Here is a 16,933-nt window from a genome sequence, read left to right as displayed (position 1 = left end):
CTGAAATACGTCTTGATGAAGTCTCACTGCACTCTGGCTCTCCCAGAACAATGTGGCTGGTGTCGAGACTCTCCAATGCTTGAAAAGTTTTCTGTGTTTATTATATGATCCCCTAAATTACTACTCTAATAATCTTTTTAAAGATACAGGTTTTATTGATGCCTTTTGACTTTTACATTACATTCGGTTCTGGAAATTCTTCTCTTTACCCCCTACCCCAATTGAACTCTGCCTTTTAACTAAGAAAAACAGTGAAGCTAAGACTTCTGAAAATGGCTGTGTATGCAGAATGTATGCAACACCCTGCCCTACCAGTCTCCAGCCTTTGTAATCATGTTCACCTCATCATTTTTATCAATGACTTGGATGCACATTGGTAAGGGACAAGTCAAAGCAGAGATCTACTGTGTATAGGGTGTCCCAAAGTCTTAGGGTGATCTTAAGTTTTAATAGTTTAAAGTCATCCATCCATCCATCCATCCATCCATCCATCTATCCATCCATCCATCCATCCATTATACACATTAGCCTTTTGTCTCTCTTAGAGACTTGGCTATATAGTGCTGCTCCATTCAAATAAATAAACAGGCTGGAAGCTTAAGAAAGTAGTTGTTTCTGTTCTTAGCTTAACTAGCCTAGAGCAGGGGTGGGGAACCTTTGCTCTCAAGGCTACATGTGGCCCTCGAGGTCCTCCAGTGCAGCCCTTTGACTGAATCCAAACTTCAAAGAACAAATCCCTTTAGTAAAATGAGGCCACAGGTTCCCCATCCTTGCCTTAGAGCTATTAAAGCTTAAAATTTCCCTAAGACTGGGAATGCTGTATCAGTAGTATAGAGAAGCCCTTGTTCTTCAATATTATCTCTTCCACATCAAGACTTTCCTTTGCGGTTTTGATATATTGCAGGTTGGCTTAAGAAATTAAATGGGAATTTTTTGGGAGTTTTGCAGAAGCCGCAAACAGTACTTGAAGGCCCCAGAGGCCTATGACGACACAGAGCCTATGACCAACTACTTAACCCAAATTTTACAAGAAGGTACTGTAAACACCCTATAAAAGAAAAAGAGAGAATTCAGACTTCTTCTCTAGTATGTAGAGAAGGCCAGATATTTTTTACATGGATTTTCCAAATCATGTGGGCACCACACCCTCACCCTCATGTTTTGGAAGGGATATTGTATTTTCCCTTACACTGAGAAGGGGTACATGGTAGGCTCTAGTGATCTGTGTGCTATCAAAGATAGAAATTGCCTATAAGTCCCTTGGAAAAATGATACTCGTCTCTATGTGAGGGAAAGGGTATTCTACATCTCTACCTTGAAATCATAAATGTGCAAACAAGATACTTTTAATTCTGTGATACGTTGACAAGGTATGAATCTCATTGTTAGGATCAAGAAAGAAACCATGTGATTGGGTGAGAGAATCGGTCAGCCTATACCAGTTATTCCATTGGTGAGTTTAGTCCAAAAGGATCCAGCCCAGTGGTAGAAGACTTTAGTTTTCAAGGTTTCTGTTTGAGCCAAGCCCCTGAGAGGCCCTAGGGTGGAAGGGGATTATCTCATTCTTTCTCTTTCTCTTTCCTCCCCTCTCTCTTTTCATCCTCACCTTAAATAGATAGACCAAGTCATTAGAAAGAAGGGACCGATAGCATGTATGACTCAGAGATCACATACAAACCCTGAAAAATAGTAATAGTTGGCATTTATATAGCACCTACTATGTGCCAGGTACTATGCTAAGCACTTTACAAATGTTATCTCATTTGACCCTCACAAAAGCCCTGGGAGGTAGCTGCTATTGCTATCTCTATTTTACAGATGAGGAAACTGAGGCAAACAGAGGTTAAGTGACTTGCCCAGGATCACATAGCTAGTAAGTATGTGAGGCTGGATCTGAACTCAGGTCTTCCTGACTCCAGGCCCAGCACTCTATCCATTGTATCACTTTGTTGCCTCAGCCATGGGCAAATGCAGAAGATAGCCATAGTCAGGTGGGAGGAATCAGTTTCATGGTGTCCAAACTCTTCAACTAGAAAAGAATGTTGACTGTGGCCTCAAGAAAGGACTTGCAGTTGTGAGTTTACCCTTTGGCTACATGCGTTGTTTAGTTTTTTGAAATTTTTGAAATTAAAAAAATTTTTAATTTAAAATTTTTAAAAATCTTGGTAGTTTTCCTACTAAAAACGAACCTGTAGCAGTCACATCAGTCAGGGTTGTTGTGGTAGGACCAATATTTCCTAAGGCTCCGCTATGTAGTCTGGGCTAGTTTTTTCCAAAGGCCCTACAGCATGAAGGCTAGGCTAACTTTTCCTTAAAAGGTATTGAAACCATCTTTGAGACTTAATGCATCAAGGAGGCTCAGACTCAAACCATTGCTTTAACTTCCTGGTGGTCTGAATACAAAAGCTAGCACATACGGAGTTAGCTCCTCCCTCAGGCTTTGCACTGGTAGACCGGCATGTCTAACAAAATTAATGCTCTACCATTGCTGAATATCCTTTCCTGCTATGGCTGAGTAAAGCATCTATTGCTACTGTTAGATGTTCTACAAGTATCTCATTTCATTCCAATTCTGAACCTGAAGCATCTGACAGATCTGAATCAGTTTTGGCCTAAAACAAATACCCTAAAGATATGAGGCATGCAGGAAGACCCGTAACTCTTGGTTTTCCAGGTGAGGAGACAATTTTTGGGTTAAATCTTTAAACACTTAAAAGAAGGGCCACGTTACTTTTCTTTCATGATTGGGCTTATTATACATTCATACCAATGCTCTGAGGAAAACTTACTTAAAGCTTAGGTTTGGCTCATGCCTCCAGTCTCTCCAAAGAAGTAGAAAAATACTGTACAATGTGAATTAGGTATGGGACATGTATTTATTTCCTCAACAAAAAGGAAATGCATAACATAAAAGTCTTGTAAGTGCACGTTGATGAAATATTTTTTTTTAAAAAGCAGCAATAGTTATTGTTATACTCTCCTGGGAGGTTAAGATCTAGAATCATCAAAACATAAGGCATTTTGTGAGATTTATTAATGGGCAATGTACGTTTCACCTTGGCTCTGGCATTGTCCAAACAATTCGCTCTGAGTCTGAGTCTGTGTTAAACCAGACATGGGCTCATTCTCTTGTCAGTGGTTGTTTTCTTCCATGTGGAAACTCCCCCTGCTGACCAATGGACCCCGGGGCCTCTGGTCCTCTCAGACTTCTCAGGTAGCTTCCTCACTGGACACATCCATCGCAAGATCCCTGTTCTGAAAGAGAAACACGAGGCAGGACAAATAGTTTGGACTCATATCTCCAAGTAGGATGTGTGCCTTGGTTGCCATGAGCTCATGATCTCTGTGTAGCCAGAGTAGGCGACAGGGCGGTTCCCCCCATGACCCTGCCCTTACAGGACACACTGATCTTGATAACAATTTGCGGCTGTGGAGGGAAGAGAACAGCAGAGGGTGGGGCACTCCCTTTTAAAGGTCCACTGAGTTAGCAGCTCTTCCTGTTCAGTGGCCAGTAAAAGATTGTTTCATCCTCTTAAAACATAAACCCTTTAGGGATGAGTCATGTGTGTCTTGAGAGACCTTGGGAGTTTAAAGTTCAGCTCTGGTGCATGTTTCCTAGGATGGCTTCCCACACATGAGGTGCAATCTCCAATTCAAGCACAATAACACTCGTATTGGGCCAACTTCCTTAGTATGGAATCCCCTTCCCCAAGATACTACACGTATCTCTGCTTCCCACAGAGTGCCAATGTCCTTATTTATAGGGTGTTTTGACATACACACATACATCTATTCATAGACATGAAGCTCAAAAACATTCATATAAATTTAGATGGGCAGAGTATATCTCTTCTGTAAAAATGACCTGAAAGCCAGGTCACAGCCATTTCACAGCACGTCCCTTTCTTTCCCTGCCCTGTCCTTTGACTCTATCAATCGATCATCTATTAAGTCTCCACCATGTGTTAGGCACAGTGCTTGGCACTGAGGATACAGATACAAAGAATGAAAAAAGACCCTACTCACAAGGAGATTATATTCTAACAGGAAAGAAAAGGGCATATATAAAAATATGCAGAATAAATATAAAGAGAACAAATAAAACTAAATACAAAGCAACTAAATACAATGCAGTTAGTGGGGGAGAGGACTGCTAGTGATTGAAGGAGGGAAAAATAAACACAAGCTTGAGTACAGAAATACATTTCACTCAATAGGGAAGTAAGAGAAAAAGGAGAGATGGAAAAAGGGAGAATTAGAGGGAGAGCAGATTTAGGGAGGAGTAAATTTGAAACAAAACAACCTCTTACTAAGATGTACAAAACATATTTGTAGCAGCTGTTTCTGTGGTAGTAAAGACCTGGAAAATAAAGAAGTTCCCATCAATTGGAGAATGGCTGAACAAGTTATGGTATAGGAACATGATGGAATGCTTTTATGCTGTAAGAAATGATGAAGGGTATGGTTTCAGAGAAACCTGGGAAGACTTGTATGAATTGATACAAATTGAACTACGAGAATGGTTTATTCTCTATATGAAAGTTTAGTCTCTAATATGATGATATTGCAAAGCCAAACAATTTTGAAAGACTTAGGAACTCCAAACAATGCAAAGACCAACCATGATTTCAGAGGACTCATAATGAAACATTCTATCCACCACCTAACAGAGATGATAGACTCAGAGTGCAGATTGAGGCATATGTTTTGGACATAGCCAATGTGGGAATTCATTTTGCTTGACTATTTATGTTTTTAATAGGGGCTTTATTTTTTTTCTTTTTAGTTGGAGGGGAAGTAGGAAGGAGAGGAAACATATTCATTGATTAAAAATAAATAATTTTTTCAAATTAAAAAATTTTAAAGGGGAGAGAAAGTAAGGGAAAAGAGTTCAAGGAAAGAAGTGGAAAAGAAAGGAAGAGAATGGGAGGAGAGGAAAAAGCAGTAAAAGGAAGAGGAGGGTAGACAAATATAGGGAAAGATGAAGGAATGGGACATGGAGGAAGGAAGGGAAAGAAAAATGACTCACTGATTTTTCTCTTGAATTTACAATATCCTTCTATTTGCTATTGTAATGGAGCTGTAACCTATTAAAAACCCACCAGATCTGCCAAACCAAGGATAGCTAGTATGGAGGTCTGCTTTCCAAGTCCTTGGTAGTTTTATGATTCTAATGTCATGCCACTAAATTTGGCTACCAAACTTGCTTCAAAATGTTGAGCTCCAAGCAAAAAAAGGAAAAAAAAGTAAAGTGTTCTCTCAGGTTGTGTCTCAAGTGTCCCAATTGGTAATAGTTTTTTGGTTGCCTCTCACTGATTTTTCTCATTCAGAATGATCTATGATCCATCCATCCATCAACAAAAATTTATTATCACCAATTATATTTTGGGCACCGTGCATGGTACTGAGGGTACAAATACAAAGAATGAAATAATTCTTACTCTCAACAAGCTTACATTCTAATGGAGGAGACTAGAAGGAGACGTATAAGTAGAAAGAGAATAAATATAAAAGAATAGACGTGAATATATACTAAGTCATTAAATGTAACTAGTTTGGGAGGGAGGGCAGCAATGGAAAGGCTTCATGTAGAAAGATGATGTTCTGAAGCTACAGCTTGAAGAAAGAGGGATTTTATGAAGGGGTGGGGTGAGGAGACATTGCTTTCCAGGCACAGGCAACTGCCAGGACAAAGGCACAGAGGTAGGAAATTGACTATAGTGCGAAAGGAACAGAGAGAAGGCAAGTTAGAATGGACCATGAATGCAGGAAAGAGAGGTTGAGAACAGAGTCGTTAAAGGCTTTAAAAGCCAAAGAGAGGAGTTCATATTTGAAGCTGGAAGTAATAGAGAGCTACTGGAATTTATTAATCAGGGGAATGACATGACTAGATCTATGCTTTAGGCATATCATTTGGCATCTGTGTGAAGGAAGAAAACTAACATTTATTAAGCACATCCTATATGATATTATCTCATTTGATCCTCACAACAACACTATGAGGTAGGTGCTATTATTATCATCAATTGAGGAAACTGAGGTAGGCAGAGGTTAAGTAACTTGCCCAGTGGCACACAGCTAGTAAGTGTCTGAGTCTGAACTCAGGTCTTCGTGATGCCAGGCCCAGCATTCTATCCACTGAGGTACCTAGCTGACCTTGGGGAGAGACTTAGGACCTAGGGTAACCAAGTAGGAGGCAATTGCAGTAGTGAGAGTGGTCCTTATGCACAATCAGCTGACGTTCTAATGGAAGAAGACATAAGATAAATGAAGCAAAAAAGTGAGGAACGGGAGCAGGGAAGACAACTGCATGGAGGCACAGCCGGAGAAAGAAGCCCGGAAAGAGAACATGGCTGTTCTGGGCACTTCCTTAAAATTCATGTTCTGGGAGGAACCAACCAATCAGATGAAGGGGTCTTGGGGACCAAGAGATAATTCATCTTGAGAAGACTGCTTGGGCCAGGTGGCAGAGCCATCTTCCAGGGGTTGGGCAAGGTGGAGAAAGAAGTTTGGGGGGTCAGGAGCAGAGCTGGGAGAGGAATAAGGTGATAGCTATGTGAATAGAGAGAAGGGATGGATACCAAAGATGCTATGGAAGGAGAGAAGTAGTCAGATTTTTTTTTTGGCTAAGCAATGGGGTTAAGTGACTTCCCCAGGGTCACACAGCTATTAAGTGTTGAGTATCTGAAGCTGGATTTGAACAAAGTGGTCAGATTTAACAATTAATTGAACATTCAGGAGCAGGGACGTGCTCTGGAGAGTGCTCCTGTTGAGGAGAATACTGATGTTATAAACCTGAGGGACTGGAAGAATCATGGTGCCTCTGATGGAAATGGTGGTGGTGGTTGTCCTTTGTTCTTGAAGTGGACCAAAATGGCATCACTATGTTGGGGTCAAGGTACAATGAGTCCGACTGTGGCTGATCAGATCAATAATACCAGCTTGGAAGGCTCTACCATAGTGGGCACAAATAGTCCATATGAGCATTTGGAGTGGAGATGTCTGATGGAAATAGGGAAGTTTGGAAGAGGGGTGGGCATTTTGGGGAAAGATGATGAATCTTGTTTTGGACATTTTGAATTTGAGATGTCCGGTAATTGGTGATGCGGGATTGAAACTCACCAGCAATGTCATCATCTTGAAAAACCACATCAGCCTTGGTGCTCACACCTCACACACAGTACCCTCTGTCCCAAGAGCTCTGATTGAAGGATGGAGCTGAGAGCCCCTCCCAAAACCTAGGCCAGCCATCTCTTTATTTCCCTCCCATTTGCATCCTTTTGGACTTCATCATGTCCCCAAACTTGGTACCTTCCCCACCTCCTTTTTCTGCTTCCTTTTGTGTCTTCTTCCATTAGATTGTGGGCAACTTGAGGAAAGCAGATGTTTTTCTTTTTCCTATTTGTATATCCAACATTTAGCACAGTGCCTGGCACTTGGTAGGTACTTAATAAATGTTTGTAGATTAACTGACCAAAGCTCAGAAAGAGGGCCCAAGACAAAGCTTTTAGACATATTTGCAGTTAGAGGGTGGAATGTGGATAAAGATCCCACAAAGATTCTCTTAATCTAAATCTTGCCCTCTTGCTACTTTGCCACACTGCCTCTCAAAGACCAAGGTGAAAGCTTGATGGCAGTATGCAGCTGTCATATTCTAAATCTATATGCCAAGAGCTCTTGTGCACGTGGGACCAGGTAGAATGAAAAAAAATGGCATTTTCTTCCCATTGCCAAGTAGTGAACTGTGGTATAGCCCTGAGCATCAAACCATACTGCTTTACCTGGCCTCAGAGTTTGAGGGTATAGGGGGCCTATGATCAGAGTATCTGATACCAGAGCACCCTATGGAGAAGCACTCTGGTGTCTGACTGCCAGGGAGTCTTCATTGTTCCCATGTTCACAGGGAATGAATGAGCACCTATTCACCACAAGGCAGACTGGTGAGGGCCATCTAATCAGCATAGGGTGTATTGCTGCCACAAACACCCACTCCTTCCATTGAGGGGTCCTAAGCCTTTCCCTCTGCCAAGAGTTGGTGCCCATGCCCTATCTTCTGTGTCCTGGTGACAGCATGTTTCCCCCATCATTTGGAGTGAAAATGGATGTACTTATTGGAGAGTTGCTCTTAAAAAATATCCAATAATTTTGATTGCTTTCAGCCCATTCCCCCTGAGATTTTGTCCCCCTACATCTGGGATGGGGAAGTATCTTCAGCAGTTTGGGAAACTCTTCACTAACCATTTATTGAGTCTACCCCTAAAGCCTTTACAGATGGCAGGCAGCCTACTTTTCATGGTAGGGTGCTTCAAAACCTTAGCCAGCCTTTGATCTCATTAACGTGGGCACTCTTCTGAGGCTGTAGTTCACAACCCATCCATGCCTACTCATCCCACACTTTGTGGCCACGTGCCCTCCCACAGATACCCTTGCCGTCTCTTCCCAATGTACTGGAGGCCTTCCTCTCATCTTTCAATACTTCACAGATACTTGCACTATAACCAGATTGTCCATCCGTCATCCTCACTTTGGCAACTCGTCTCACCTTCTTTTCTGGGCACACATTTCCTTGAGGATGTCTTTAATTCCAATTCAATTCCCTGAACAAGTTTTTACTGATAATTGGCTGCAGTCTCCATACACATACCACGTGTCTTTTCATTACCCTTTGGATGAACCTTAATGGCATTGGGAGAGCAATGGTTTACCACAATGGAATGACACTTCTGAGATCTGCTTCGTTATCGTTCAGTGGTGAGGAAAACATGGAATCTGTGCTTTTGTCCTCTGTCTCAGTGAAAGACTTGGAGGAAAAGATTTCGGCTTTGGAATCTGGAAACCTGGCTTTAGTTCCTGACCCTGCTATTTGCTACCTGTGTAACCCTGAACAAGTCTAATTGCAGCTAGAATGCCACCTTCTAGATCTTTCCCGATGCCCCTTATTTCTAGTGCCTTCCTTCTGCTGATTTCCTATTTATCCTGTAAGAGCTTGTTTGTACGGAGTTGCTTGTTTGCTGTCTCCATTATTAGATTGTAAGCTCCTTGAGGGCAGGGACTGTCTTTTGCCTTTTTTTGTATCCTAAGTGCTTAGCACAGTGCTTGGCACGTAATAGGCACTTAATTAATGTTTCATAACTGACTGGAAGATGGAGCTAATTATCCTTATGTATTCGAACCCTGCGACTTCTTTGACCCTGATCACTTTCCTGACTTCTCGACTTTTATCTTTTCCAGTCTTGTCAATTCTACTGTTGGCAGAGTCCTAGTCATGATGTGGAATAGTTCTTGTATTTGCAAAATAAAAGAGATAGGGACAGGAAACTCTTCCTGTGATTTCACTGGTATTTGAAACTTCCAGGGGAGCAAATGCCCTCTACTGATTCAGGTTGGCACCTTCTCTGCAAATAATAATCTTAGAGAGTTGTCTAGAGTGCTGTGGAAGTAAGTGACTTGACTTTGGGCAGCTGGTATCATTTCTAATGTGATAAACAAAGAGTTTTTGCTGGAATCAAATCCTATAAGCTAGAAAACAGATGCACATAGCAGAAAATACTGTTTTAGCAAGTATTGCTTTATAACAATTCATATTTCCAACATTCCATAAAAAATAATATAGGTTTTGATCACATTGCTACTTATAATTCTAGCACCAATTAAACATATTCATGGCTAAATAATACACTTTCTTGTATCTTATATAATAGAAAGAGCAGCAAACACTTTACCCAGGTTCACATCTTGGTTCTTGACAATTTGCTGTGTGGCTTTGGGTAAGACACTTGACTTTTCTGTGGCTAGATTGGACAGTGGTTAGAGAACTGGGCATCAATCTGAATCCCATCTTGGACACTAGCTGTGTGACCCTGGGCAACTTCACTTCTCCCACCTATTTCCTTATCCCTAAAATGGAGACAATAATAGCACCTCCTTAGGGTTGTTAAATGAAATAATATATGCAAAATCCTTTGCAAATCATAACTGCTATTATTATTATTGTTATTATCTTTCTCAGTTTTCTAATTTTATAAATAAGGAGGTTTGGTTAAATGATTTCTTCCAGCTCTAATGTTCTAAGTATCTTTCTTTATTCTACACCAAGTGATTCTAGAATCCATTCTCTGTACCCAAAATATTGGGACAGAAACAGCAGTCCGTGTTTTCCTAACATTTGGAGACTGTGGTTGCCGTCTGTTATTTTGACTCCTTTGCTCTGGCCTCCCTTCAATAATGGCCTCACCCCCTTTGATTTCTCTGAGGCATTTGATACTAGTGACAAATACATGTCTCTCTTCCTGTGGCTTCCATGAGATGTCGCCATCTTGGTTCTCCTCTTACCAATGAGACCACTCATTGGATGCCTTCTTTGTGTCTTGTGTTTCCTTCCACCTGACAGTGGGGATCTCCCAAAGTCTAGGAGGCAGCATAGGACAGTGGAAAGAGCACTGGCTTTGGAGCCAGGGAGCTTGGGTTCAAATCCTGCCTTTGATGTGACTTGCCCAAGGACAAGTCAGTTAACCTTGTTATATCTCAGTTTCTTCATCTGTAAAGTAAGAGGGTTGGAGCAGATAACCTTTGAAGCACCATTTGGTTCCATGTTAGAATCTTCTTTCATTCTCTTTTGTTTCTACCCATTCTCCTTCCATGAGCTTATCTATTCTCACCACTTCATCTGATATTGCTACTATGCCGATGATTACATCTGAGCTCATCTAAGCCCCAGTCCCACACATACAACTGCTTCCTGGCCATCACAGAATATCCATGTCATATCAGTTACTTTTGATCCGTACTGTATTAATAGTTTCCTCTTTTTTCCACTTTCTTGCTCTCTAGGTTCAACATTCTTTCCCAAGGTCTCACTTTCATTCTTCTTTGGCCTCAGTGCTAATTCAAGGGTCTCAGCTCTCCTTGGCAGAAGCAAGTCTAAATTTTAATAGTTCATGGTTTCTATGTCTGCCCTGATCCTGGCCTGGCATTTGGGCTGTGGGACTAGGGAAAGAAGGCCAGTAGCCTTTGGAGTGCCCAGAATGATGGGTTAGCGATTTGGTGTCTGGTTATTGTTTTGGCAAAAATTACTTTGTATCCTTTTTTTTTTTTTACTTCTTGTCATTGGTGAGTTTTCTGAACTTGGGAATTTTTGCTTGTATTGTGGTAAATTGTTATCTCAGGGCTTTTTTAATATACACTAAAAAAACCAAACCAAAACCTAAAGTGGGTGATGAGTTCTTTCTGCTTCCACATCAGTCTGTTCAGACAATTCTATTTTCCTCTTTGATCTCCTTTTGGGTTATAGCCTCATAGAGTGGAAAGGACTTTGGAGATCATGATTTTACTGAGGAGGAAACTGAGGCCCAGAGAAATAAAGTGTCTTGTCCAGTTCACTCTGAATCAGCTCTTTAAAACCCTGCTAAAATAATAGGAGATGTTCTACAAGGGTCAATTAGCCCCCACAGGGTATTAAATCGCAACTTGAGAAGGTCATCCAGCCTTGTGGGGGAAATGCTGGAGACGGATTGATGAAAAAATCTAATGTTGGATGTTAGTCTACAGATTTTGATCAAATGACTGAGGAGGGGCTGTCAGAGTCCAGAAAATTGTCATCCTCTTTTTTTAACCCCACAATACTACTGAGATCCAAGTTTCCATCCTCATTGTCCTTGGCTGAAATAATCACTGGCAAATGTGATAGTCTCAGCTTGATTTATAAGCACATTGGCTATTTGTGTAAATAGGTTTCTTTTTGTTTTTCTTTTTCTTCTCTAGAAGTACTAGATAATTTGATTCTATCCCTCTATACACACAGGTTGCTGGCTTATTAAAGAAGGTGATGGCAGCTGCGTGTGGAATGGGCCAGGGTGGTTTAAGTCATGAGGACATTTTAGTGGAGGATGGATGGTATGTTAGCTTTGGCCTAGTTTCGCTCAGGAAGCCTGGTCAAAAGTTGTTCTGGGATACATATTGCTGTTCTAAGGTTGCCAGTTCTGTGGATTTCCTGTGGAATTGGAGGAGGTTTAATCAACAGCTGTGACTGATTTTCAGGAGCCACTGATGGCCACTGGTAGTGTTTCTTCCTCTTCCTTTGCAGGGGTTTTTTAGCTGCCTGACCTGTGGAGTGTTAATTGATTAGAAGCTCAACTCTGGGGTTTTCCTTAAGCCAATCCCTGCTCTTCAGTGAGACTCCTTTCCACAATTGATGACTCTCAGATCAAGGATAGGAAGGGATCCTTGGATGGGGTTTGGGGTCAGAAGTGGATAATGATTGGTTTTTGTTCAGTCCTTATCCATCCTTGCCATTGATGCCACATGAGGAGTTGCCATGTCATGGCTGCTTGAATTTGTATGGGAAAGTGATGGATGATCCCGAATGGTGATGGGTGTGTTCGGAGATTAAACTCCGCTAGCCTTAGCTCTGCCTTATATTAATTTCTCCTTGGTTTCCATTATCGCCGTCTGATAAAGGCTAATAATTAACTTAATTCAAGTCAGTTCAATTCAATTCCATTCAATTCAATCCAACAAGCCTTTAATATGGCACAGAAGACACAAAGACAAAAATGGAAACAGTTCCTGCCCTCAAAGAGCTTACATTTTCTGGAAGTGGAGGTGGGTGAGGGAAACTACATGTATACAAATAAGGAAGTACAAAATATTGTGGGAGTACTGATAATTGGGAAGATCAAGAAAATCTTGTCTGGGGGCTTTAAGACTTCCAGGCTTTCATTGAATTTCCTAATAAAGGACCAAACCATAAACTTTTCATTCCATTTCTCATGTGTGTCCTTTCACTTTAATGATTGAAATGCAGGGGAATAAAAAAAAAGAAATTCTACAAAGTCCCAATTTGAATTCCAATGAGATAAAATTAATAGCTAGCATCTATATAGTGCTATACATTTACAAAGTGCTTTGCATGTCTTATTTCACTTGATACTCACAACCCTAATCTTGAAAAGTAGGTGTTATTCAACAACTTTGAAGGACTAATGATGAAAAATGCTATCTACTTCCAGAGAGAACTGATGGACTCTGCAGATTGAAGCATCTTTCTTTCTTTCTTTCTTTCTTTCTTTCTTTCTTTCTTTCTTTCTTTCTTTCTTTCTTTCTTTCTATTTCTTTCTCTTTCTCTCTTTCCCTCTCTCTCTTCCTTCCTTTTTTCCTTCCTTCCTTTCTTTCTTTCTATTTCTCTTTCTCTTTCTTTCTTTCCCTCTCTCTTCCTTCCTTCCTTCCTTTCTTCCTCATTCTTTTTTTTTCTGCAACATGGCTAATGCAGAAATGTTTTTCTTGACTTCATATATGTAATAGATATTGCATTTCTTGCTTTCTCAATAGGTAGAGGAAAGGGTAGAGGGAGGGAGAGAATTTGGAACTGAAAATTTAAAAAAAAAGAAAGTAGGTGCTATTACTCCATTTGATGAGGAAACTGAGACTGAGAGAGGTTAAGTGATTTGCTTAGAGTCAGCTAGTAAGGATCTGAACTTTAGTTTTCCTGCTTTCAAGTCCACCATTCTACCCACTTCATCAGCTCCTTTCAAGGCCCCAATCAAAGGCTACCTCCAATAAGACTTTCCTGGCCCATTCAGGTACTAGCCCTTCTCATCCCTTGTATTTAATTTATCAGTGTTTTGTATTGACTTATCTGTGAGTTTGAAGTTTCTCCTAGTAGAACGTAAGCTCTTTTAGGGCAGGGAAAAGTGCTTTGTGTTTGTATCCTTCAGCTACTTACTTAGATGTGACCTTGTACAAGGCACTTACCCTTAGTTTCCTCATCTATTGTGAGGATCACATGAAATATTTGTATGTAGAATATATGTATGTATATAGGTTCATATGTATATATGATTGTATGTATAGTGCTTTGGAAACCTTAGCGCCCTCTACAGATTGTCCCCAAGTCTTAGTGCAATTTTAAGCTTCAGTAACTATAAACTTTAATAGCTTAAAGCTGTATTGGCTATTATTATTATTGTTAGTAGATGTTCTGTAAAATGCTTGTTGAATTGAATTGAATTCTTACATAGAAAACTTGAGAGGAAGCTCGGAGTTGTGTAGCCCGCTTGGGTCCATCCTTCAGAGAACGTTCCCCAGAGTCCCGTAAGAGTGATTCCCAAAGAGGAGTGCACTACTTTGACATAAATGTAATATTGCCACTGGATAATTGCTGTGTATATCTCTTGTGCTTTTCACTTCACCTGTGGCAAGTCTAGCTGGACTACTCCAGCCACAAAGAGAAGCTGGTTTCCACCTTATCCCTGAACTGGAATCCCACCAAGTGCCTTTGGAGGCCCTAGGCGGTGACAGTCTATCAGACCTACCTACCGCCAATTCCACAGAGTTACATAAATTTCAAGCTCCGGCTTTTTGGCTTGTTTCTGGCCAAGGTGTGAAGAGACCCTGGGGAACTAGTAAAGTAAATCAGAAAGCGTGGTCTTGTCTTCTTTCCCTGTTGATAACTATCTCTGACCTAATCCTCAGCAGCTCCAAAGAACCCTCAGGCACATGGGGTTAGATTTCTTTTATTTTTTGGAGGTAGGTGGGAATGTTGGAGAATATGTTTTAAACTTAGCTTAAATGACTTACCCCTGTTGGATTCTGATAGCGGGGCCATTCTGTCAGTGTTGTAGCATCTCTCTCCTTGGACAGACTGTTCCAAATTACAAGAAGCCTGGGTCTTCTAGTAGTTTACTCTGCCTTTAATGGAAAGACAAGACATGATTCCCCCAGCCATAGAACTACAAAATCTCTAATACAAAACACAAATTGCCCCAGTTCATTCACTGTGCATGTCAGTATTAGTTCTTCTTTTTTGGGCTCCCCACTCCTTACAACCCCTGATACCTCCTTCCCACTCATACTCACTTCAGTGTTAGTATTCAAGAGGTGATACCTTCCATCAATAAATCAACCAGCTTCTTCCTAGGAGCCAGACACTGTGTTAGGCACACTGGGGTCTCAATTAGTGTGAACAATGAATCCTGGGAAGTGGTCGCATGTACCTGAATCTGAACTATTTGAAGGTATAATTATATAAAATGTGGTGATTGGTTCCAGCCCAATGGAAATATGTAGTACAAATTTTAATAATGTGACCACTTCTCAGGATTCATTATTCACATTAATAGGAACCTAACTGTTCAGAAAATGAAATGATCTTTGTTTGCAAGACCTTACATTCCAATGGGGAAGGCAACAAGTTCATGCATAAATAAATACAATATACAAATATTTACAATGCTATATATGACACAATATATAAAAATATATAATACATAAATATAATATACAAATAAAGACATGTATAAATACATATATGCATATATAAATATTTATTAATATAAAGTTAATAAATACAAATATGAACAAGGTAGCTTGGGAGGCAGGATACTAATAGTTGGGGAGATGAGGAAAGGCTTCATGCTGTTGCACCCAAGCTGCGCCTGAAAGGAAGAGAGGGGTTCTCTAAAGTAGAAGTAAGGAGAGGGGGTGTATTTCAGACATGGAGGCAGCCGGTGCAAAGTCACAGAGAAAGGAGATGGCATATCATGCGTGAGGAAGAAAGAGAAGGACAATTTGACTGGATTGAAGCAAAAGCACTGGGTAGAAATGTCCAATGGTACAAAAGGAATGTAGTGAGGAGCGAGCTTGGGTCAGGTGAGACTGAAGGAGGAATGAGAGTGTCATCCTAATGGGTATTTAATTGGAACGACAAATTTGAGTTGTGTGTCTCCATTTATATAAGATGTCGTATTTGGGAAATTGTGAAATACTCTCTTTTTCTGACTTTTCCTTTTGCTAAGAACAAAAAAGGAAATTGTGTATGAAACCATGAATTTCATTTGAGTTCAAGATCTTGAACATTTTTCAAATAGCCATTAAATATAATATAGTAGTAACAAAACTTCCATCTATTTGTCTTATTCTGAATTGCTTCTTATTTTTTCTGTATATTTTATAGCATTTTATACAATGAAAAAACATATGATCCGTTATTTAAAAAAGTAATTGAGAATCAAAAATGGGAAACAGATAACAGAAATGACATCAACACTGAGCATAATAGTTTCATATTGAAAATTAACCAATGTGAATTGATTGTCACAACAAGGAGACAAAAGAGGACCAGAAAGTGTCTGAGTCAGCAAGCATTTGGCTTACTTCTGAAACAGCAGTGAGGTGGCTTTCCCCCTATTTGTATGCCAGGGGAAGGGGCTACAGGCTTCATAGGTAAGCTGCCAGGGACTAATCACATAGGGCTTTGGGATATATAATTTGTTATTAAGGAGGAAGGCACTATGTGGGATCTGGAAACGGATGGAAGACAGGCCTTTGAGAGCTTTTTTGTGCAATGAGGCTCAGGCTGGGAAAGCAGCATGTTAAGGGGGGGAGCGAGAGCAACGATAGGGAGGAGAGCAGAAGCTGTCTGAATGGGGTCCAGAGCTGCCAGATTCACCTTGAGGTTGCCAGCATCCTCCTCCATTCCAGAGTGACGATGGCATCAACAACAAAAATGGAAGAAAAGTTGTAATAGTAGAGTATGCTGTTGCCTCTGCTTGGAAGCCAAGCAGCTGTGGGGTGTCTTCTTTCTCCTCTCCTCTTTCCCCCATCTCCTTCCAGACAGAAATGTAGCCCCCAAGCCGCCTCCTCTTTCTCCTCCCTTTACACTCATATTTCACCGTTGAAATGAGTGGTTTATTTCTGTTAAGCTTGACTTTTTTTAGATAAAAAGTAAGCATTTAAGTAGCATTTTAAGGTTTGCAAAATGCTTTAGAAATATTCTCTCATTTCAACCTCATGACAACCCTGGGAGGCAGGGGTTATTATTATCCTCATTTTACAGATGGGTGAACTGAGGCAGATAGAGGTTACAGGACTTGCCCAGGGTTATATACCTATTAAGTGTCTGAGGCAGATTTGAATTTAGATTTTCCCAGCTCCAGGT

Source organism: Vombatus ursinus, unplaced genomic scaffold (genome assembly GCF_900497805.2).
Source record: "Vombatus ursinus unplaced genomic scaffold, bare-nosed wombat genome assembly UNPS02010461.1, whole genome shotgun sequence".
Lineage (NCBI taxonomy): Eukaryota > Metazoa > Chordata > Mammalia > Diprotodontia > Vombatidae > Vombatus > Vombatus ursinus.
Note: the sequence above shows the minus strand (reverse complement) of the source record.